The sequence below is a fragment of the Pogona vitticeps genome, chromosome 4 (assembly GCF_051106095.1).
Source record: "Pogona vitticeps strain Pit_001003342236 chromosome 4, PviZW2.1, whole genome shotgun sequence".
In the NCBI taxonomy this organism is placed as follows: Eukaryota; Metazoa; Chordata; class Lepidosauria; order Squamata; family Agamidae; genus Pogona; species Pogona vitticeps.
The window spans coordinates 157,359,666-157,384,844 of record NC_135786.1 but is presented as its reverse complement, the minus strand read 5'-3'; positions in this window follow the sequence as shown (position 1 = coordinate 157,384,844).

The window sequence follows — 25,179 nt, the reverse complement described above, 5'->3', positions numbered from 1 at the left end:
AATTATGTAAGATGCAGTCTAACAACAACTGGATGTTTACACCTAAGAGGCAAACATAGTGAATTAGGGCAGTAAGTTTCCAATAGAGAGATGGAAGTTTAATAAATTATTGGCAGGGATATTAAAACACAAATGCATGCATGTGTGCGTGCGTGCTTGCACACACACACACACACACACACACACACACACACACACACACACACACACACACACACACACACACACACACACACACACACACACACACTTTTGAGTACATTGTTTAGGGAAGGGAGGATTTTTAATGTTTTCCTCTTGGGCAACAAAATAGGTGATATTCCAAAAATAAATCCATGAAGAAGCATCCAGGTGGTAGCAGGATTTGCCATAAACATTGATCTTGTGTTACCTGATCGCTCTCCCAAATTCACCTTTACAAGAGAAATGCAGGGAATATGGAAAGTGATTTATATTTCACAAAAAGCAAACTTTGCAAGAATGCTAGCAATAACATGGTTCACTGAAAATAAAAAGAAATGGGAATTATGCATGCACTGGTCATGACACTGGATCCCTTTTCTAACCACCATTTGCCAAGGCATCAGGGTTGATAAACATGGAACACCCGCTATTGTGATTATTCCATCCTTTCTCGTGATGGGATTGCCATTTCGTCAAAACAATTTCTGCCAGGGGCTTTCCTGGATGAGCTTGCTTCTGTTTTTAATAACATGATTAATAATGCTAGCAAGGTCTCTGTACTGTGCCAAACAGCTGGGTTATTACACCAGAAACAGCTGTTTCATAGCTAACTTTAACCTAGCTCACTAGCCACCTCGCTGAGGATTTATTGGTGACTTGTCTTTAAACATTACTCTGATAGCAAGAAGGTCTTGTACTTAATCATATTCTGTGCTACAAAAACTATATGCTTTTTAAAAAGAAGCACACTCAAGGGAAACATTGCCAAAAGTGCTTTTTGTCTCAATGCCACACATAAGGTTCCTACCAGATGTTCACATTTTATCCTGACTGGGTTTTAAAAGGCAAGGGGGGAGGGGCTCCAGCCCTCTTTTTTATTCAAAAATGTCAATATCATTTAACAGTAAATGTAATACCATTACAGTATTCAATAAATGTTTAACAAGACACATACATCTTTGACAGGAAAATATTATAACTATGAAACTTTTAGTAGTTAAATTAGTATTCCTCCTTCCCCACAGAATCACAACATCTGTTAAGCAGTTTCTAATTTCTAAAAGGGTTTAGAGCGAAAACATAAAAGCCATTGGATGGAGTTGAATCACTTTGCCAGTTGTTTACCTTTATGCCAATCCTACCGCACCCTTCCATTCCTCTACACATATGCAATGAAGCTCATTAAAATATATTTTCCATTTGGAAAAAAAACAACCACCCTGATTATGATCACTTAATCTGTGTGCCAGCTCAGTCTTCTCTTCAAGTTCAACCTGTTGATGGGCAATATAGAGTCTCCTGCTCATCCTTCACAGTGTTTTTTGGTGGTTCATATTTAACTCATTTTTAAAAATGTTTATAGAAGCAATGCCGATTTATCCTTTCCCTCTTTCTTTCATTCATTTCTCTCTCCCACTCCTAAAGGTTTAACAAAATAATATATAAAATAAGTGAAATGAAATAGCAAGTCAGAAAAGAAAGAAATCAAAATGGAAATGTATTTAAAACAAATGTCATAAAATGCTCCTGAGTTAAAGTCACAACTGGCTTTCTCCCTCTAGGTGTGGTCCAACTGTTGTTGATCACTCCTTACTTTGAAGATCTGTGATCCATTGACAGGGGTAGTCCCATCACTGACACAGACCTCCACACATTTGTTGTGCTTCTAATAGCTCAGGCCAGTTGGTGATCTGGTGGCAAGTCTGTGTACTTAGCAAGGTTGGTCTTCTGAGAGCAGACATGCCATCTGTTGTGGGGGTGGTTCTCGGAGACTTTTCAACTTGACAGAACCTTTTAGAACTTGTCTTTCTCTTGCATAGCTTTCTGGGCTCCACGGGCACCTCCACTTCACAATGAGGTCACATCGTAGAACTCTGTGGGGGATTATCGTTTCTTTCACAACAGACTTGGAGAAAACAGTTTTTCAAGTAGAGGACATCTTGAAACAGACAACTGACAGCCTTTCAAACACAGGATTCTCCTCTGTAAAGTACAACAAAAAGCCACCTTACTCTCCATCTGTTACACTCAACAGATTTTTATCGCCAAAGCTATAAAAGTGGAGGGGAGTGTATCAGCTGGCTGGGAGCTGAGGTCCAGAAGTGGAAAAAAGTATATTTTCCAAACTCTGATCCCCCCCCCCCATCAATGAAGGATGGTAATAGAGAAGTCACACATACTGTACCTGTATATAAGATTTGAAATGCCTACCCTCGAAAATGCGTCAATTGTTCCACAGCTGGCAGACATGTTGCATACTAAAGTGTGACTCTCAATGGCAGATGTCTGGCATTTTTATTTATCTTTTAGGGTTTAAAAATATTAATGTGTACTTCTTAATTTAAAAAATCAAAACCATTTGGAACAGAAAGTGGCATACAATCTAACAGAAAATTGCCAGTGGAAGCCTGTGGGCCAGAGACTGTATATGTACCAATGCTGTGCTGAAAATTCTTCCATGAGAAATATAACAATTTTCAGTCAATTTGACAGAAAATAAATAATCATCAGAAAGAATGTCAGAAGAAGAGAGATTTTGGTCAGGATGAAGTTAAAGATTACTGTGCTTTGCTTATGAGACGGTTCAGGAGTGTGCATGCATGAATATATTGTCTGAAATTCTGTAGGAAACTGCAACTAGGCCCATTGAACCAGTAGGGATTTTGTGAGTCAACTCCTCTGCAGTTTCCATTGATGAAATGGGCTATTGTAGTTGCACTACAGAGACTTGGTTGGATGAGGCAGGAGATGTAAACCTCACTGACCTTTGTCCACCAGGATTTTTTTGCGCAGCAGCAGGCAAGATCCGAGGGGCAGGGAAGTGGAGTTGCAGTGGTCTATTGTGATTCTATTTCACTCACCAGATGCCACATTTCCCAGTTTTCCCACTTCAAATATATGCATCTAAAAGTGGGAGAGTAGGACAGAACAGAGATTCTGTTGGCGTATCACCCACCCCATGGTATAATAGCCTCCTTTCCTGAGCTAACTGAACAGATCTCAGGGATGGTGTTGGAGTCCTCTCAGCTTGCTGTTCTGGGATACTTCAATGTCCATGCCAAGGTAGCTCTGGGAACAGGGGCTCAAGACTTTATGACTTCTGTGGAAACCATGGGCCTATCACAAATGGTATCTGCCTGCACCTATGCTGCAGGGAACTTCAGACCTGGTTTTCTGTACCGGAGTAGATGCTGGTGATCTGGATGTGAAGGAACTCTCTGCAGTTCCGTTGTCATAGATAGACCACTATCTGGTGGGTTTTAGATTTACAGGAACTCAGAGGCTTTGCAGCAATGGGAGATGGACTAAGATCGTCCATCCAGAAGGCTGATGGATCCAAATAGTTTCCTGACAGCTCTTGGGAAGTTTCCTATTACTTTGGCAGGTGATTCTGTTGAAGCCCTGGTTGATCCCTGGAATGAGGAAATGGCAAAAGCCATTGACAGAATTGCTCCTAAACATCTCTTTCCACAAAGTATTTTTATTTATTTATTGTATTATTTATTGTATTATTTATTGTATTATTTATTGTATTATTTATTGTATTATTTATTTATTTATTTATTTATTTATTTATTTATTTAATGTACAATGGGGTCTTGACTTGAGAACTTAATCCGTATTGGAAGGTGGTTCTCAAGTCAAAAAGTCTGTAAGTCAAGTCTCCATTGACCTACAGTGCATTGAAAACCGATTAATCCCGTAACAGGCCGTTTTTGTTCCATTTTGGTTTTTTTCTGGTCTGTAAGTCAAATCTCAGTCTGCAAGTCAAACCTAAATTTTGCGGCCAGAGAAGTCTGTAACTCAAAAAGTCTGTAAGTCAAGCCGTCTGTAAGTCAAGGGTCCACTGTAAGTACAGCCGAACTAGCCACCTGGTTTAGCAGGGAGCTAGTCGCAATGAAACAAGTGAGATATAGACTGTGTGACGATGGCTGAACACACAGAATGAATCTGATTCAACATGGGCTAGGGCCCATTGGAAGACCTACTCCTTGACAGTGTCCGTGGCAAAGAAGTCATTTTTCTCTGCTATCATTGTGTCTGCACAGAGTCATGTGGCAGAGCTCTTTCGTGTGGTCAAGGGCCTACTACATGCTGGCCCACAGGAACAGAATGCAGACCACACTGCAGCTCACCGGGAAGAATTTGCACAACACTTTGGAGACAAAATTGCTTGGATCTGCTCTGACTTGGGTGCTGTAGTTGATATGGTTCCTGTGAATGTAACTGTGATCCATGTCTGGCCAGTCTTGATGGATGAGTTTCAGTTTTGGCAGGCTGATGATGTGGACAAAACCCTTGGAGAGGCGAAGGGCTACCACATCTGATGAATGCTTGCCTTTCCTTATAAAAGCTGTCATGAGAGACGTGTTTTGCATACAAATGGCAAGGAATTCATTTGTAGTCTCAGAAGATTTTGCATCCTTTTTTATATTAACTCTTTCTCCTGGATATCCCCTTGATATATTTCTAAACATTGACTTCATTAAAGATAGCTTCTTTTCTAAAATTTATTTAGCAACCAAGCATGTATACTAAAAGCTTAACATTGCGGACATATATTTGTATAAATTATATAAGGAATTGATTTGATATTTCAAAATCTACAATATTCTTATGCAAAACTTCAACTTTTATATATAGGCAGTACTCAGTCTAAAACGAATAACTGTGTGACTGATAAAAACAGTATCTTCTGTACTATAGCTTAAAAAATTAAACTTAACATTCAAAGGACACAATGCTTTAAGGTACATTCTTAATGTCTAAAAAAGTGAAATGTATAAATTCTCATACAAGTTACTTAAAAATTCTTTAAAACTGATTTTGTGAAAGTATTTTCAAATATTATACAGTGGGGTCTCTACTTAAGAACTTAATCCGTATTGGAAGGTGGTTCTCAAGTGGAAAAGTTCTTATGTAGAATCTGCATTTCCCATAGGAATGCATTGAAAACTATTTAATCCGTATCTGCTCTTTTCCATCCATAGAAACTAATGGGAAGCTGCTATTCCGCCTTCTACCACTAGAGGGGGATTTTTTCTTTTTTTTTTTCCCCTTAGGTCAGGGAACAGTGTTAAAAGCACTTCTGATGAAGCTAATTTTGAAGCAATGGACTGAAAACCAATTAATCCGTTCTGGCTGTTTTTTTTATGTAGAGGTGCGTTCGTACATTGAAGCATTAGTTCCCATAGGAACTAATGCAAAGCTGGTTAATACGTACTCTACCACTAGGGGGAGAACTTTTTTTTAACCTAAGATGACCTAAGGTTAAAAAAAGAGCAGGAAAGTTTTTTTTTCCTGTTCTTATCTGGATTTTTGTTCTCAAGTAGAAGCAAAATTTAGCAAATGGAGCTGTTCTTAAGTGGAATTGTTCTTAAGTAGGGACGTTCTTAAGTAGAGACCCCACTGTAAAAGCACGGCATAGCAAACCATTAGGGATTCTAAATAAGTCACATCTTATGTAATTCTTATCCACTCCTGGCTGAGATTTTCCTCCTCCCTCAGTGAAAACAAAGTACAGTATATGTCTTTCTCTGTTCCAAAACAGCGTGTAATCTCCCTATATTTATATAGTTTGTTTTGGGCATAGTCAAAATAAAACATTCAGCAAAACGTTGGCTTCTCTGCTTCTGAGAAACTCAGAAGTTCAAGGCCACAGAATCTAGCGACTTTAGACTTTGCCAAGTCCAGACCCTGGCCTTGTCAAATTCTGGCTGTCTCAAGGTCTGAGCCAAAACTCCCCCTTACTAGAACAGTACTGGTAAGTATAATACAGTATACTGTACTGTGAAATACAGCACAATACAAATGCATATTACACTCATTGATACTAAAGAATATATGCTATTTTATACCCTCTTCTTTCAATAAAATGTTTCCCTGTTTAGAGCTTGTTATTCTCACCCACCATACATTTTATTTAAATCAGCAGTTAACACACCAATCTGTCTGTAATATTCCATTCTTAGGCAAGATTTAGAGTGGGTTGTGGCTTCTCAGCTCCAGGAATTCCTGGATGAGAGTGATTATCTAGATCCATTTGAGTCTGGATTCTGGCCTGGTTATGGGATGGAGACTGCTCTGGTCACCTTGGTGGATGACCTATACTAGTAACTGGACAAGGGAGTGTTACCCTTTTGGTTCTATTGGATCTCTGTGAGGCCCCCAAAGTGTAGGCCTTAGTGGGAGTGCCGTCGCTCTCAAAGAGGACCCTCTACACACAGACATCCCCACCTCCGTCCCCAACGCGTCGGGAAGAGAAAGGCGTGGAGACCCCTGATTGGGAGCAAGTGGTCGCCGAACCCTTACCTTAAACAAGGGGGTAGATACGCGAGACCTGGAGGTGACTATGAAAGGGTTAACCCTTTCCCCGGGACCCGGGGAATCTTTGGTGGGAAGAAGGAGGGAGGAGATTGAGGCGGCGGCGGGAGATATAAGAGGGAAGCCGGCAGAAATACTGGGGGGTTGGGAGTGGATCTGGTTAGAGGATCCTTGGACCCACAAATGGGAGCAGGTCCGAGTCCCCCATGAGGAGGCCGAGAAACGCCGCCAACTTGGGCTAAAGCCTCGCCCATCATACTGGGGGAAGACCGAGGCCAAGGAGTGGAGGAGGAAACTCCGGGAGGAAAGGGAAGCTGTGGCACGAGAACTGGAACGTAAGAAACAATGGCATATAGCCGAGTTGAGGAAGCTGGGGGGTTACCCGGCCCCTGGGGAGTCGATGTCGGTGATGGGTCGTCCTGGGGCGAGTGGAGCGGGGACGAAGAGACAATTCCGTTGATCTTGCTGGAAGAAGAATTGGACCTTGGGCAAGGGACTGTGCCATTATTAACAGGACCTTGGAACCCAGAGACAACCAACCCTTTTGTAAATAGTTTATGGACCCCGTTGAAACCTAGTAACATGTTGCAAGAATCTCTGAACCCCTTTATAGGAGTGAACCATGTTGGAGTTGAAGTTGCAATAAATACAGAACCCTTTGATTTACCTCAACTGACTCGTCCTTTATTTGGAGAACAGACAGCCCCGAAAACTGAACCCTCACAATCTCTCAGCAACTTTCAATACTATGGTATCTTTTTGGCCAGTCTCTCCTTTCTGGAGGAGAACTCAGAAACTAGCGCTATGGGACTCCTGTTTTTTCTCCTGTGTCACCTACATGAAACCACTAGGAGAGATTGTCTGGAGTTTTGTGATTTGGTGTCACCAGTATGTTGATGACACCCAACTCTATCTCTCTTTGCCATCTAAATCTGAGGAAGCTATTTCGCCTCTAGATCAGTATTTAGTGACAGTAATGGACCGAATGAGGGTGAATAAACAGAAACTTAATCCAGACAAGGCAGAGGTAATCCTGGTCAGTCAGAAGGCAGATCAGGGAACAGAGGTGCAGTCTGCGCTGGGTGGGGTTCTATTTCCCCTGAAAACCCAGGTGCACAGTGTGGTGTTCACCCTCGTGCCCCTTGCTTCACCATCAAAACGCAAAGCACATGAAGGCAAACAATCCCCTCTTTTTCACTGCTGCCACCAGGTGATCACTAAATCACCATTACTTCAGGAAGATAAAGATTCAGGTCCACACTACAAGGTCTTTTAAATAGAACTTTTGTTTATTGATTACAGAAATTTATATTGATTCATTAGTATCTTCTTTAAGTAAATTGATTATTAACAATAACCTTCTATTTGCTAGGGACGTGGTGGCGCTGTGGGCTAAACCGCAGAAGCCTGTGCTGCACGGTCAGAAGACCAAGCAGTTGTAAGATCGAATCCATGCAACGGAGTGAGCGCCCGTCGCTTGTCCCAGCTCCCGCCAACCTAGCGGTTCGAAAGCATGCAAATGCGAGTAGATTAATAGGGACCACCTCGGTGGGAAGGTAATGGCGTTCCATGTCTAAGTTGCACTGGCCATGTGACCACGGAAGATTGTCTTCGGACAAAACACTGGCTCTGTGGCTTGGAAACGGGAATGAGCACCGCCCCCTAGAGTTGAACACGACTGGACAAAAATTGTCAAGGGGAACCTTTACCTTTACCTTCTATTTGCTAATACACTCGTAACCCTAATCACACGTCAGAATTCCCCAAACTCCTCACTCTAACTACTTCTCTCTCTCACTCCACTCCAACTCTCTGACTCTGACTGACTGCTACTCTGACTCAGGCTCCGCCTCTTATAAGATCTCGCTTGGCTCCGCCTCTCAGCAACATGAATGTGCATGAACAATTACATAACAAAACATGAACCATTGGCCTAATAAAGGGGAACGCTACACATAGCTTGGGGGTGCCTCGTGACACCTCTGTGTCTGGATGCCCAGGTTCCAGCAGTGGCCAAGACTGCATCTGCCCAGTTAAAATTAATGTGCTAGCTGCACCTGTTCCTGAAGAGGCCGTAGTGATACATGCCTTAGTTACATCCCAGCTGTCTTACTGCACTGCACTCTACATGGGGCTGCTTATGGAAAGTGTCCGGAAACTTCAGTAGGTTCAAAACACATTGGCCAGATTAAGAACGGTGGCTGGACTCAGGGATCACATAAGCCCCCTATTACAGCAGCTCCACTGGCTGCCATTCTGTTTCTGGACAGAATTAAAAGTAATGGTTCTAACTTACAGTATTAAGTTCTAAACAACTTGGGTCCATGTTATCTCTTTTTTTAAAATTTTAATTTATATAAATCATGGCAATCCATTGTGTAACAAGTAATACATACAAGGCTTAACATAGTAAACTATATACAGTGGTGCCCCGTATAGCGAGGTTAATCCGTTCCGGATTAACCTTCGCTATACGAAAACATCGCTGTGCGGGCAGGAAAACCTATTGGAATGCATTAAACTTAGTTTAATGCGTTCCAATAAGTGTCTAAACTTCCCCCCTCCAGCGATGTTTTCGCTCCGGCGGCCATTTTGGAGCCGCCGATCAGCTGATCGGCGGCTCCAAAATGGCCGCCGGATGACCCGAAATGGCCCCTATCAGCGTTTTCGCGCCCTCCCCTTGCTTAGGGAGGTCGCGAAAACGCTGATAGGGGCCATTTCGGGTCATGCGGCGGCCATTTTGGAGCCGCCAATCAGCTGTTCGGCGGCTCCAAAATGGCCGCCGGAGCCCCAATCGTCGCAAAGCGAGTGCGGCGATTGGGGCTGATCCGTATAGCGATCCCCAAAAAGGGATCGCTATACGGATTTTTCGTTAAACGGTGCACTCGTTAAGCGAGGCACCACTGTACCATCTTACTTATTATGTAATTTAACTGTTGACCACCTGCTATTCCCACATTTCACAAAGTCACATTTACACCATTTCCTGTTTTGTCTTAGAGAAATGTCAACCAATAATCTAAATGCTCCAAATTGTTTTCTCAGCCATGTGTCTCCACATTTATTTTATTGGCATATTTTAATAAAAGCTTCCAGCTTTCGGTGAATTGATTATGCCTTATTTCTCCTCTCTATAACCTAATATTATTAGTCATTTTTTCCATCAGCATTGTATGCCATATCTTGTTCATAAATGTGCACAATGAGAGATCTTGGGCATTTTTTCCAATTTCTAGCAACCTGGGATCTTGCTGTCCCTGTAAGATTTGCTACTAATTCTATATTTTCAACTTTCTCATTTCCCCCCATAAATATTGAGAACAATAATGTTTCATTGTCTGTTTTTTGATTAAGCAGCATCTCTCGCCACCTAATTACTTCACACCAGAATGCTTCTATTTTGGGGCAAGATATCCACATGCGTTCCAAAGTTCATTTTTGTCCAAAGTCCCTCCAGCATTTATCTGATATATCATATCTTTATTAATTCTATGTAACTTTGTAGGATATAAATGCCGCCAATGCGCTACCTTCAGAATGGTTTCTTTCACATTTGTGATATTGATTTATATGGGTATTTCTTCCATATTCCTCTCCAGGCTTCCTCTGGTATATTAATATTTAAATTTGTTTCCCATACTGTTTTAGCTCCTCCACCTTTTCCATATTCTTTCTCAATAATACTTTTATATATTAGTGATGTTAGGCCTCTCTTTTTGGATACAATATTTTTCAAATTCAGTTAATGATCTTAGAGAGCCAGGTTTTTGTTGTAAGTAAATGGCAACATTTCTTATTTGTTTTATTTGTAACCAATTGATTTTTGTTTTGTTTTCTATTTATCTAATAGCGATTGGTTTCCCTGAGTCAAATAAGTCAATAATTCTATATATTCCAATTTGTTTCCACTCCTTAAATTGTGCATATTTTTCTAGCAATTTAAAATCTGGGTGCTCAACCAGGGGGCATAATGGGATATTGGCAGGGCCAGCGTTTTACTGTATTTTCGCCATATCCTTAATGTTTCATAAATAAAAGGGTTCTGTATTTATTCTCCCTTTCGAATTATTTTGGTGGTATAAATATACTTATTACTAAGTCCATTTTCCTTTCAACTTCCATTTCCATCCAATCAGGATTCTTATAAATCTCATCCATTTGTATAAATTTAATAATTTGGTTTGTTTGTAGAGCTTTATAATATTTTTGAAGCTGTGGTATCCCTAATACCCCTTTTAGACTCTGTCTATATTTAACACTATTTATAAACCTTATTTTCTTTCCCTTTCTTGCAATAAATTTTTCTAACTTTCCTTGCCATAGTTGTACTTTTTTATATATCCGGCTGTACAGTGGTGCCTCGCAAGACAATGTTAATCCGTTCTGTGGAAATCTCTGTCTTGCAAAAACATCATCTTGCGAAAACAAATTTCCCATAGGAATGCATTGAAAATTAATTAATGCGTTCCTAGGGGAAAAATATTTTTTAAAGGAACTTAAGGGGTAGGGAGCTGGGGAAACAACATGAGAGGATTGGCGGGGGGTCCCCTTACTGCGATTGCCAGCTTTGGAGGTCTCTCACCAGTCCTCTGATGGTGCAGGAAAAGCCTCCAAAGTGCTCTAAAGCTGGGGCGTGTGGTTTTGGGGCACTCCCGCCAGGGTTCTGATGGTGCAGGAGAAGTCATCAGAACCCTGGTGGGGGTGCCCCCAAACCACACGCCCCAGCTTTGGGGGTCCCCTGGAGCTTACCTTGCACCATGGGAGGACTCGCCTGGGTGGACCATGGATGAACTGTAGTATAATAGATTTTTTTCATTTCCATGGGGCCTCTTCCTTCAGCTGCCCTCCACATAGTTTGGATTGCAACTTCTGTCAGCCATAGTCAGTATTGTAGATGGTCGGTAAGTATGGGGGTTGGAATCCAAATGAGTCCCAGTTTGAGTGTGACTGATACAGCATACAGAAATAAATGGGAGAAATTGCTTTCCTCTTTTGGCAGGTGGCCTGAACAAAAACACAGGGGCTTAAGAAGCTGCCTGAAAATGAGTCAGGTCGTGTTTCACCTAGGCCAGCAGTGACTGGCAGAAGCTCTCCAGGGTTTCAGGCGAAGATTTTCCTTATCTTACCTGGAGATCTCTGATATTCCCTCATGGTCTCCCAGCCAAGCCCTACTTATCTTCCAAAATGATGCAAAATGAGGTGTGTTCAAGGTTGTATGACATCATGCCAACAATAGCAACAAGAACAAACTAGTATTCAGTTTGACTAACCAATTTTATAGGGCTGATTTACATTCTTTTGGCGTATGTTTTGAGGCCCCTGATCTAATATAAAATGCAAATCTCCATTTCTCTCTGACCCGTTTCAGCCCACTTGTGAAAATGGTCCATGTTCCATTTGGGAATCCTTGCGGTCTTAAGTGCTCCATCCAGCTGCTTTGTAAACACAACTGTTACACATACAATCTGAAGCTGTAGCATTAAGGAGTATAATGGATGGTGGTGTTTGATATCTTTCCATAAACCATGAATTTTATTACATTGAATTAATATGTTAATTTATGAAGAGTAAACAGAACCTTGTGCAAAACTGACCCAGTGTATAAGTTAACTTTTTTATGCCTAATGAGGTGAGAGTGAAGAAATCAAAACAAATATCTTTAGGCTTCACTAATGTAGGAAAAATACCCGTGTATTTAATCACAGCAGGAGACACTGACAAGACTGGTACCCCCAAAGCTACATTGCCTCATGTTAATGTAACTGTCCTCTCCCCAGCAGCCTATGCCTCTTATACTAACAGACCACCATGGTTTTCATTTTAATAATTCAGGTAAACAGTGTGTGGGCCCAAGAGGTGAATTAGAGGTTGTATGTTCCTGTAGATCAGGGGTGGGCAATTAATTTCTATGGAGGGGGCCACATGAAAAATCTGAACTGTGATTGTTTTTATTTTAAACTTGGTAATCTTCACAAACACTAAAGAGGTTTTTGCAGTATGTTAAAGATAAGCAACTGATCAACTTTAGACAAAAAGCTATAAATGGTTTTGATGTTCAAAACTGTCCGCGGGCCGGACAGGAGCGGCTCGCGGGCCATATGTGGCCCTCGGGCCGCACTTTGCCCAGGTCTGCTGTAAATCAATGCATGCATCATATTAAAGATTTACTTTGCCATAAAGTGCATGACAATTCGTCTGTCACATATAAATCAAAACTTGAGGCTTCAAATCAAACATATTCATTGGACTGAGTCTGGTGTCCATACAGTAGAACCTACTGCAACAAATCTTGTAATATTCTGGAAAACACACTTTAATTTGTTGTATTTTGAAATGAGGCATCCATATTTTTTCCAAAGTGTTATAGTGTTATCAAGCCAGTATCCTTCCAATACTGAAGACTAGAATTTTATCCTTCCTCACATGATCCTCCAGAAAGACTGTGGAAAGTGGTACTGAGAGATTATTCAACTAAATTGCAAATCACAGCACAGCCAAAAAAGGCTGTCAGAGGGTTCAAAATATTTCCATTCTGGCATTCAGAGAATGTTATGCACCAAGAGCACTCAATGGCCAGACTTGTATTACAAAATGTCCCGGTTTTTTGGCTCTCTGTGATGTACCTGGGAACACAACTAAGCACCTGACCTGGCTGTGCTCGAATACTGTATATGACAGACATCCAAAATGATTATGCTCACCAGATATGTAAACAGGGGTTTACACTAATAAAATTCAATAGGATTTTGGCTGCTATCTATTTGGGTGAGTCTACATATTGTTCTCAATATTATTTTAGTAGCACTTTTACTGGGCAGTTACGTTTCCCTCTCCCCTGATGCTACTTTTTAGGTTGATTTGCATATTATTCCAGTCTGTGTTGTTTAGTGTGTTCGTTCTCTTTTTTTCTACCTTTTTTATTTACACCTGGCTACTCTGTATAAGTGTGATAATTACACACAGGGAATGAGTCTTAGTGTCAAAACAGCACACATATACCATAGATATGACCATGGTGCAAAAGAGCAGTTCACACTGGAAAATGTTAAACATATTAAAACAAGTATTACAGGTGGCTAACACGGAGTCACAAAATACCAGTCTTCAGAATTAGTGACCTCTGAGAGTGCTACTGGATCTCCAAATTTTATGTCCTAATGTGAAAGTAAAAAAAAAAAAAACATGTTACAGCTGAATTAAAAGCAATGGGAGGTGAAAAAACTTCCATTTCTGAATTTTGATTTTAACCCAGGTTCAGATTGAATAAAATCGTGTCCAAATCAGGCAGAACAAAAGGGGGGGGAGGGCAAATGTGATCATCATTGCCTTTGAGGCTCCTTGCACAATCCTGACCTACACCCATTTAACAGCTTTTTTTGGGGAAAAGTGTTTAAGTGAAACCAGAGTTATTAGAAGTGCATGGGGGAAAAACTTTAGCCATTTATCAGGAAGAAAGCGGGAACACTGCTTGAAAGGCGCCCTGTTGTCAAAACATTACAGCTAAAGAATAAGTCACACATGACTGTGTATAACATCTAGCTGTCACTTCCCATGCTACTGAAGAAATGCCTGTGTGCAACAGGAATAGGGAACCTGTGGCTCTTCAGAAGTTATTGGATTACAACTCCCATAATCCCTAACCATTGCCCATGCTGGTTGGGTTTAATAGCTGATGAAGTCCAAGAACACTGAGAGGGCTGCACATTCCCTCCCCACTATTAAGGAAGTAACTGGGTGATCTCTACCCCGGAGGATCAGCAGAGGGATAGGCTTATGACAGATGTGATTCTCCTCCCTGAAGGAAGTGTTGCTCACATCAATCTGCTCATTTAAAGTGGTGCTCTATATAAATGTTACCTCTGTAAGAATTCTAACAGCGGTAGCAAATATAATAGCAAATAAAACAGCCTTGAATTGACAAGACAAGAATTTGAATCAGTGCTGTATTAGTTCAGTGCCATAGTGCTAAACTAAAAGAAAACATGTATTTAAAAATACAGTTTACAAACTGCATTGCAACTATAGTCCTTACCAGTGTGAGTAGAAGTGTGTCCTGTCAATTTAGTGCTATTTCATTTGCTAAATCTTTAAAAAAGAATGAGGAATCTGAATGCAGAGCAAGGGTCAGGCAAGAGGGTTGTGATAATGGCAGAGAATAATGAATAATAAATATTGAAAAGAGCAGTGCATAACATACCACAAATAGTGAGACAAATAACCCATCTCATTGTCACTTTCCCACCTGATTTAGTGCATTTCCTGATTAAGAGAGACCTTATCACATTTCATTATTGAATAAGCACAGTTTTAAAGCCAATGACGTTTACACAAATACACTGACATACATATGCAAAAATGTTGCAAACACTTAGCATTATTTTATAAAGTGTGTGCTTGTAAATCTCACTTTATTATATTCATGCAATAATAAGGTTGTGAGTTTTGTGCAGATAATTTTACACTTCTTAATTCCTATACATATAGAATGAGATACAGTATTTTGGATAGTCCGCCTACTGTGTTACTGCATTGTGAGCAAGGATCAGAATGGTTGTACATTTTATCAGTGTGTCTTTCCTTTCTTCATTCTCTAAACATTGCCTTCTGTAAACTCAGTCACTGTCTTAATTAAAAATATACATAATTTCTTGTGGAATGAATCCTACACTTCATATGTTATAAAGACTTCCTCAGGAGGCCTTTGAGTTACATACACACAAATCAACATCCTTTATTCAGTTTTCCAAAAACGTACTCTATCTAGTTATTCTGTCATTCCAAATCCTCACATTCTAGTAAGTTTGAACTGTTTGCACTCTATGGTTAAGATGGGGAACGTGTGGCCTCCAGAAGCTGTTGGACTGCAACTCCCAGCATCTCTGCCATTGAGTATGTTAATTAAGGATGATAGAAGTTGCAGTTCAACAAAATCTATAAGACCACACACTCCCCATGCAACCTGAATAGTCCCACTCTGCCTTTCCCCACACATAATCTTCACTTACTTGCTGTATGACAATTTGAATTGTTTTCTTATCAGAATGCTGGAAATATGTTTATGCTTTTAAGAATAGGGAATTAAAGAAGCTCACTGTGGCTTGCTAAGCTTTGGTAAATAGATACAGATATGCACAATATCATGAAGCTTTATGGACTAAAACTTTATCTCATATTTAAATACCCAGACTGATGGAAATATCATTATTCATGTGGGTGCTCCCACTATTCTGCATGTGGGATTATTTTTGATATGGCAGCTGTCGTTATTATGCATGAGGGATTATTTTTTTACATGGGAGCTCTCGTTATTAATCATGTGAGAACCTGGTCTCAATTCTGTACAAGAATTTCACAGTTTACTGCAGTGTTGGAGGCAGGGGGTGCACATACATGCTATTGGAAGTTAACAGAGGCCATGAACAAGTGGGATTTTCTCTCTAAATTAATCAGCAATGCGGTCATCCTTATCCATTGATACCTGTCTGTCTGTGGCCAATGGCCACCCAATTAAAGGGCTCAATGAATTGACTAGGAAGCTTTGCACTAATGAAGAGTCATTTGGATTCATGGCATATTGGTGATAGTTCTGCAGATATTGCTCTTAGAATTAAAATTCTCCATAGTCTAATTGTATGCAAGGAAAAAAAATAAAAAGTTAATTATTCCCATTGTATTCTTACTGAAAATTTCATTTGTTTTCATTTTCATTTGCTACCAGTGCAGTCCTTTCATTATTCATCCATTTAAAAGTCAACTGTTCATTGTCCTCATTGATTTCTGTGGCAGAAGTGCTACATCTCATTATGACTGAAATTAAACTTTTGGGCATCCTATGGTCTCTCCAATGCATCACATTTGTTAAATCTCAGGTAGATAAATTCCTGATTTACAGTGAATTAAAATAAGCATATAGCCTAATTAATCAGCCTAACTATTGGCTGGAATCCTATTAATCTGATTTATGCATGGGAGGGCAGTGGCATATATATGAATGTCAAATTGCCACTCTTTTAACAGGTTGTGCTCCTGAATCAGCACCTTAGTAATGAGTGACAATTTGAGGCCAAAGCTTATGGGATTTCCCTTATGCAAGAGTAAATCAGCAGTAGAACTCTGGCCACTATTGAAGAAACACTTAGCCTAATTACTATGCTAGGTAATTATAAATAAAACTACAAACTACAGAAAACTAGCTAAATATAAAGCTATTGCAAAGGTAGGGAAATTAGGACAGAACTTTTTGAAAGTACTTAAAGTCAAAGGCACCATTGTTTATTTTTCTTCCAAGAACCAAGCAACAGAGAATCCATTGAATTCAAGGAGAAAGATTTCACCCAGGCAAAAACAAAACAAAACAAAAATAAAGAAGACAAAAATTTTGTGGCACCTTAAAGACAAGTCCACAAAAGCTCACATTAAAATATAGCAGGTAGCCTTTAAGGTGCCACAATGTTTTTCCCTTGATGATGATGATGATGGTATGCGGACACAGACTAACATGGCTGCCTCTTGTAAGGCTCACCTAGGTGGCCTGCCCGCAGACGTTACACAGCCTATCCTTAAAACAAACCTTTATCTGTGTCTTTTATATTCTTCTACTCCTTCCATTTGCTGAAATATCTGCGGGGGGAAAAAGAACCATCAGTAGATTGGATGCTTTTGCTAAAAGGTATTCACATCAACCGTTGGACCATTTTACAGAGTTGGTCTTTCTTCTTCCCCTGTCTTCCCACTGTAGCCTGAAGCCAACTTGCTTTGAATGCAGAGCAAAAGTAAAAGAAATGAGAAAAATGATAGTTCATGGCATCCATTCTGCAACAAATGATGCATGAAATGATGCACTGGAGCAGAGATGCATAATTTTGGCAGCAGTGGGGCTAATTTCAGCCCTCCAGAAAGCCGAAAACTGAGAAACCTGGAAGCAACTCTATTCTAAAAGTTGGCTCCTGCTATTCAACATAGAGGGATTTGTGAGTGACACAATAATGCCTAGGAGAACATACATTTGTCTGGGGACCCACATATAGCCCACATATTGTCCACCCCTGTAGTACAGGCATGCAGAGTATCATCCCCTTTTGCAAGGACATTTGGGCCAGAAAAGGGTGAGAAGAAATATTTAGCAAATTTCGTAGTGGGAAAGCAACATTTAAGAATTTTCAGGTTTGTGGGCTTGATCTTACATCTATCTATCGATCGACCGACCGACCGACCGGCCTGCCTGCCTGCCTGCCTGCCTACCTGCTATGTTTTTATCCTGCCTTTCTCCTTGAAAATGACTCAAGGTGGTTCTGTACAAACGATATTATGAGGCTTGTCCATACTTTTCCTCCTTTGACTTAAAAAACCTTGGTACCCTATTCTGCAGCAGCAATTCTGGGAGGAACAGAATGAATCTGCAAACAGTTCCACGGGGTGATGTAGTAGGTAGTATGACTTCCCGGACATATTAAAGCCCCCTGCTTTAATATGTGCATACACATGCAAAGTGTAATTCTGCTTAGAACTTTTTGATGTCGCTCTGTAGTCAGTATAGATCTCACATCTCCACCTGAAAAGTTCCACTGCAATCCAAGACAATCAATCACTCTGGAAAGTTAGGATTTGATATGTTGGTGGATGCATAGTTGGCTAACTAGCCCAATATGAGCTTGGAAGCTATAGAAACAGCGGTGGCAGGTTAGTTGATCTTGGGCTTCCTGGGATGTTGAGAAATTACATCCTTGCTTTTTCTTGTCACTTAATGATGAGAATTCTTGAGGACAGGTGAGATGAAAATGATAGAACTTCCATGCCTGACATTAATAGATAGTTCATGTGTCTGATCTGCAAACTAGAGGACAGAACAACCACTTTGTACATCTTCTGTTTAACAGAAAGATTGATTTCATGTCAATTCCACATAGAAGACTGAAGTCTTCTGCTGGCTTTAGAGATTTCTGAGGCTACGATCATTAATGAGAATGCAGTGGAAGACAATTTTGCCAAGATATGAACTTATCCACTACAGTAAGGGGGCATTCATATATATACAAATACAGTTTTGCTGATTCATATTGAGTTGTGTTACCCCACAATTCAGATCTTCTTCAGATGGCCCATTTGAAGTTATGACACAATATTTACTGTAGTTTGTGATTTATACCTTTTTGCCTGCAATATTTATGGAGAAAGGGCCTAAAAGGTCTCTTGACAAATACCATGTTTCCCCGAAAATAAGACAGGGTCTTATAATAATTTTTGCTCCAAAAAATCGCATTAGGGCTTATTTTCAGGGGATGTTTTATTCTTTTTCATGTACAACAATCTACATCTATTAAAATACAGTCATGTCATCTTCTTCTGGTTGCTGCACAATGGTGGAGGACAGGGTTTCAGTTAATTGGGGCTTATTTGGGGGGTAGGACTTATAATACGAGCATCCTGAAAAATCATACTAGGGCTTATTTTCAGGTTAGGTCTTATTTTCGAGGAAACAGGGTACACAACACATTGGATATGTGAAAGACTTGGAATGCTTTGAAAGGATAATGTGGAATGGAATGGATGACAGAACTTTGATCATAAATGCAGCAGGAATGTTAATGAACTGTACATTTGAGGAAAGGCTGTGGGATTGCCTCATTAGTGAGACATTTCCAAAAAGGACTCTGAAAATTATTATAAAGCTAAAAATACCAGATATTTCTTTGGATACAGGAAATCCTGTGTACTTGTAAAGGACATCCACTGACAGTGTACAATGTACAAATTATTTCTTTTCAGACACATCATCATTCCTCTGAAAAGAATTTTCCTGCTGTACCATATAATACAAATGCATGTTTCTGTTCTCTTCCTGCTCTTACTAACTTTCTTACTAACTTTTATATTAACTTTCTTACTAACTTTTATACTGAAGTAGACTTGATCTCATGATTATTATTTAAAAAAACTACTTGTCTTACTCCAATATGATGGTTTTGGGAAAGCTGGGTTGTTTTGTTTCAATGTAGGATTTCAGCTTGTAAAAATACAAAAATGTAGGGATGATTAGGATAGGGATTATAAAGCATCTTATCCATAGAATGACTGATTAATAAGCCCCAGAAAAAATATTCATATTTCTTCCTTTTTTTAACCATATGCCAGTATGGTCACCATTGATCGTCTTTGAAATAAATCTACTGTTGCTTATGGGATCTTCTCAAGAAGGTCACTAACAACTTGTCAGATTTTTTTTTTCTTTTGGCAGAGGGTTAGCTTGCCTTTCCTGACATGAATGTTTTTGGGAGGCCCAAAGTGTCAGGGTTTGGGCCTAGCAACACCTGGCCCGTTTTGCTGATGATGATACTTGCAATGATGCGTGACTGGAGCTTCCTTCTGCTCCCAAGCAGTTGTCTCTTGGTGGCCCGACAGCAGCTCTCTCATTAATGCAGGATCAGGTTCCCCCACACTGCTCGCCAATTAGCTTGTGTTTATACACACAATTCCCATTCCTGTGTTATGTGGGACCTAACCCCAGATGGTAACAATCAGGAATGTGACCCTTTCTTACTGCCTCTGCGCTTCTGTTTCTTTTTCCATTTACTTTCAGCTCTTCGATGTATACATCTAAAGATTACAAGACTGGTCTAGCTATCTGTGAATGTTCCAAAAGGGTTTCTCAGTCCTCATGTGTACTTCTGCAGATGGAGACTTTAAAAGTGCATTAGTTTTGTCTTTATGTGAGGATTTGGATGTGTACAGGATTTTCTGTTTAATTTACATCTGGATTTTATCCCTTTAAAAGTGTGCATTTGAGTTGTCCAGCTTACTCCAGATTAAAGTGAATGGATACATCTAAGGGAATAGGTGCCCATTACATATAGTAATGCAGATTTCTTTTTCAACCTCCGCTGTTGCTCTCCAAGAAAATATTATTATTTTTTAACAAGCATACCCTTTTGGTCAAGTAACTACATAAGCAGGCACATAAAGCCATGAAATAATCTAAATGCATCATACTAGACTGCAAAGAATGTCTGTGTGAGTGTGACTTTTCAACATACACATAAATGTGTTAAGTATCAGGATCTAAAATTAATTAAATATGTTCTAGATAACCAGTAACATTAAGGGGGGGGAGGCCAATAGTGTGACCTATTCTTTCGACTCCTTGACTTCACTGGAGCAATGTTTCCTGATGGCCAGAATCCTTAGGAAAAACTCTCCTTGAAGACAGTGGGCTTTCCTTCTGAGTAAACACGCAGGGGATTGCACTGCACATAGAGTGTTTGAGGGAAGCCTCCCCCAACTTGAGTCTTTCCAAATGTTTTAGCCTATAGCTCCCATCATTCCTGACCTGGCATGTAGTCCAAACCATTTGGAAGCACCCAAGTTGGAAGAAGGATGTGGCTAAGTCCGTGCAAGAAGAAAAAAGGGCTTAAATGATCACTGAGTTCAATAAAGGTAACTTGATTGAAATGTCACCATTTCCACAACATCTGTAAACTGGTGTGCTTGCATGTGTGCAACACTAAACTGCAAGTGCAGCGTGTGTAGCCTGGTAATATGCAGATGGGAACCTTACGGTACTTATTGCCGCTGCCAATTCATTTTCTTTCAACTTGCTGAAAAGGAAATGAAAGAAGCAGGCTGAATCAACTCAAGAGATTTCCGCCCTCCCTCTTCTCCTTGCTTTGAGGGAACATTGTTACAGTCAACCACAAGGGGTCACAAAAGAACGCTCAATCATTGCCTAGATATTCAGGCACACTACACAGACCTTACGCTGGTGCCAGACATCTGTATTCTGTTGCTGCACTCAACTAATAATTTCAGCTTCACCATATTACAGCCTGCCAGCCAACTCCAGTCAGTTAGCACAGCAAACAACAACAACAACAACAACAACAACAACAACAATAATAATAATAATAATGAGATAGGCTATTTAAAAAACAGTATGTAAAAAAATAATATGTGGAAAATATATAAGGCACTATCCTTTATTTTTGAAAGTACTGCATTTAACTCTCTTTTTAATAAGTACATTTTACAGGCCAATAAGAGGCTGGAAATAAAATCAAGTGCATGAAGTTGCATTTAATTATAGCATTGTGCATAGCACAATGTGTTATAGAACATGTCTATTGTAAGTTAATCTATGTTTCACTTACTTAAGCAGTTTAATTTTGTAGAATTTCTAGCTATTTCTTTGAGAACATTCTACATATTTAGAAATGTAAATATTCAGATTTTGAAAGTCAAATTAACTGTCCATGGAGACTAAGACTAGGCTGGTGGCAAAGGTGTACTATTTGTGCAGATGAAGCTCATTTCCTTGAAACAGTCTTTAAAATCTGAACAGGCTCTTACCATTTTGTAACTTATCAGGCCTGGGGAGGAATGACACATCTATGACAAATTTGCACAGATCTCTGCTGAGTGATCTTATAAACACAAAATAATCCAAGAATCTGGCACATGACAGCATGATGTGGTGGGGGAGGTGACAAGGATGTACTCACATGACATCGTCCATATCATTGTCCATTCCATTGCAATCGTATTGTAATGCTAGTGGAGCACGAAACAACTCCAGGAAATAAGCAGCTGTGAATTGAAGTGGCCAAGAAGCCTTCCCCAAAGGCCAGGTGTGTTTGCTAGCAGGTCTGTACAATTCGATAATCTGGTCCTTATAGACCTTTCATTTTAGCTTATTATACACCATAGGGTGGAATATGGTAGGAAAACAGTTGCTGTAGCATACTGCTTATATACTGCCCCATAGCGCTTAAATTACTCTCTGAGAAGTTTCCAGTTTTAATTATTCAGGTGATATATTACTTCTCCTGCAAGCCGGGTACTCAGTTTACTGGCCTTTGAAGGATGGAAGGCCGAGTGAGCCTCAAGGTGGCTACCTAGGATGGAATCTAGGTCATGAGCATAGTTTGGACTGCAGTACTGCAGTTTAACCATTGTGCTATGAGGATCCTCCTTTAAACATGTTTTTAAAGTTCTGCACTTTTTTTTTGGAAAGGTTCATCAAGAAATATCTATGAAAAGCTGCCCTACTTCAAAGAGGCAAACTTTGAAATGCAATACAATGCTCAACTTTTTGATTTGTACTCTTAGAGAAGTTATGGGCATGTCCAGACTGACCCTTTTGGTGCAGGCAGGTGCAGTCTAAATAGGTTGAGGCTGGGGTGGGGGAGAGGAGTGATATGCCATTTGGTGCAATTCTTGCATCCAAATCACATATAGACCTCAAGCAGTCCTATTTCCTGTATTCTGAAGGCGAGGTTGTGCAAAGCTGAGGGGTGGATTCAAGTATGGCTAGAAAGTGTAGGCAGCACAAACAGAAAAAGATAGAGAGGCAAGCTATGCATGGTGGTGCAAAGGGAGAAAAAGCAGCCAATTGCCAGCCGAAAGCAGAGAACTTGTCTGTCTTTTGCTCTCCACTGTGGCTATACTGAATTTGGAAGGAGAGAAGGGGGGTGAGGCAGAGAAAGTAGTGGGACAGACAGAGAAAGGATGTGTGCCAGTCTCCCACTGCCCCCTGATCTCACCAGTGAAGACAAAAGAAAGGGATCGCCCCCCCCTTTGGACCTTGTATTGTCCATACACACAAAGAAGAAGATCTGAGGTTTGCTTGGAGGGCACAAAACAGATTAAAAAAGAAAGGTGTGTGTGCATCCAAAAAAGAGACCTCCCCAAGGGGATCGCTGTGCCCATGTAAACATAAAAGAAACTCTTAACACGCAGCTGTGGTCCCACGTAACCTCTTGTTTCACCCTTTGCCTTTTAGCCATCCTTGCCTTTTCCAACTCTCTTTTGCATGCAACAGACAAGCCCCCACACACCACAAAAATGAGAAGGGGAAAAGGGAAAAAACAGTGTGTCTTTCTTTCCTAAGTGTTCAATTTGCTGATATCCTGAAGTGGCTTGTTGATTAAACACTTCAGGATATCAGAAATTGAATGTTGAAAGAGCCTTGGCAGCCTTGATAGCTGCAAGGCTCAGTTTTAGAATATTTCCAACAACTGAACACTCTGGAAATGGACTAAACAAGAGTGCACCAAACCCCCACAAAAAAGTAGAAGCCACTGGTAGGGGCTCAAAAAGGTGCAGGTTGGGGTGACCTGGGAGGAAACTGGCAAATTGGTCTACTCATTGTGTGGATGCTGGAGGTGAAAAGAGCAGCCCAGTCTGCCTCGGCAATGGACCAGATAGGGAGACAAATGTCTGTCTGGGCTTTAATTAATTAATTAATTAATTTGGCTGGTCGGTTGCTATACTGCCCTATTAGTGAACACCCACTATTCTGGGCAGTATACGGAATATAACATAAAATCCCCCAATCCCCCTTGCACTCAGGCTGCTCAAGTCGGGAAGCCAAGCATATATACACACACAGGAACAAAGAAAGATGTGAATAACTTAGATGATGTCTTTAGTTTTTAAAAAGTTTACGCAACAGCTGGGCATGAAGGAGGGGATTCATAATTTTATACAATTTGCATAATTTATGAAATTTGTTCTTGCACATGCATGAGTTCTCAAGAGCAGCAGAAAGTTCTATGCTCTCTTGTAGGCAGGAAGAAAAAAATTCTTATTCACTTGCAGCAGAATGGGACAAGTGAGGATTTATACACACCTTCATATATCAGTACCTAATGTGGCCAATTGTACATGTCCTTCACACATATAACACATAAAAGGGACTTAGGCAAGGGTAAGAGATATGTAGCCCACCAAATTGAATTGGACTAAATATCAAATTGTAACGGGATGCTGAATTTTACGAAAATAAAATAAAATTCAAAGAGTAAAACTAAAAAGCTCTTCTAAGTCACCCTGTACATGATTCCACAAGCTACCCAACTTGTTATTGAAATGTTGATTTGAAACATTTAATATTGAATAAAAATATTATAGTCACAGAATAATGAAAAACTCAAGGGAGCTCAAAGCATAGTGGTAGAAAGAAAATGGTTTGATTAAGTGACTTTCATACCATGACCTGTGCCATGTTTTCCCTCAGCATTTTAACAAAAGGCATAGTACGTAATATGGCATGGAGAGGCTTTTAAAGTCTCAAGGATGTGGATTATTAAACAAACAGCAATTATTCTTAATAAGTTCATATAAGCTTTTACAAAGGGGTAGTCTAGAGAGGGCTCTAGTGACTACAATAATGTTGGGGGGGGGACTCAGACCCCACATCATTTATGACAAGGATCATGCTGGTTGGCATATTCCACTAATTAGGCTTTTTATAGCATTATATTTTTGAAGCACTCCAGGGAGAAGAATGCAGGGGGAGAACAAGGTGGAGCCGGTTTGCAAATGTCTGGTAGGTTCTTAAGGGGACATGAGAACAACTCCTCACCAAGAGTCACAAGCCTGGACTACTCATTGCTCAGCAGGTGGATGTCCCTCACAAGGGACTCAGTTATCCCTCCTCCACCACTCTCGTAAGAACATACCTCATTCCCTGTGCAAAGGGTGGTAATCATCCCACAGCATGTCTTCCTCCTGCTGGCAGCCAACAACAACACAGGAACATAGAAAGCTGCCTTATACTGAGTCATTTCTAGTCCAACACTGCTAACTTGTTGTGGCAGTGCTCCCCGTTCCCATGTTTCAAGCAGGTGTCTTTTCTAGCCCTACCTGGAGATCCTTAGTAGGCTCTGGTGATCTCCCATC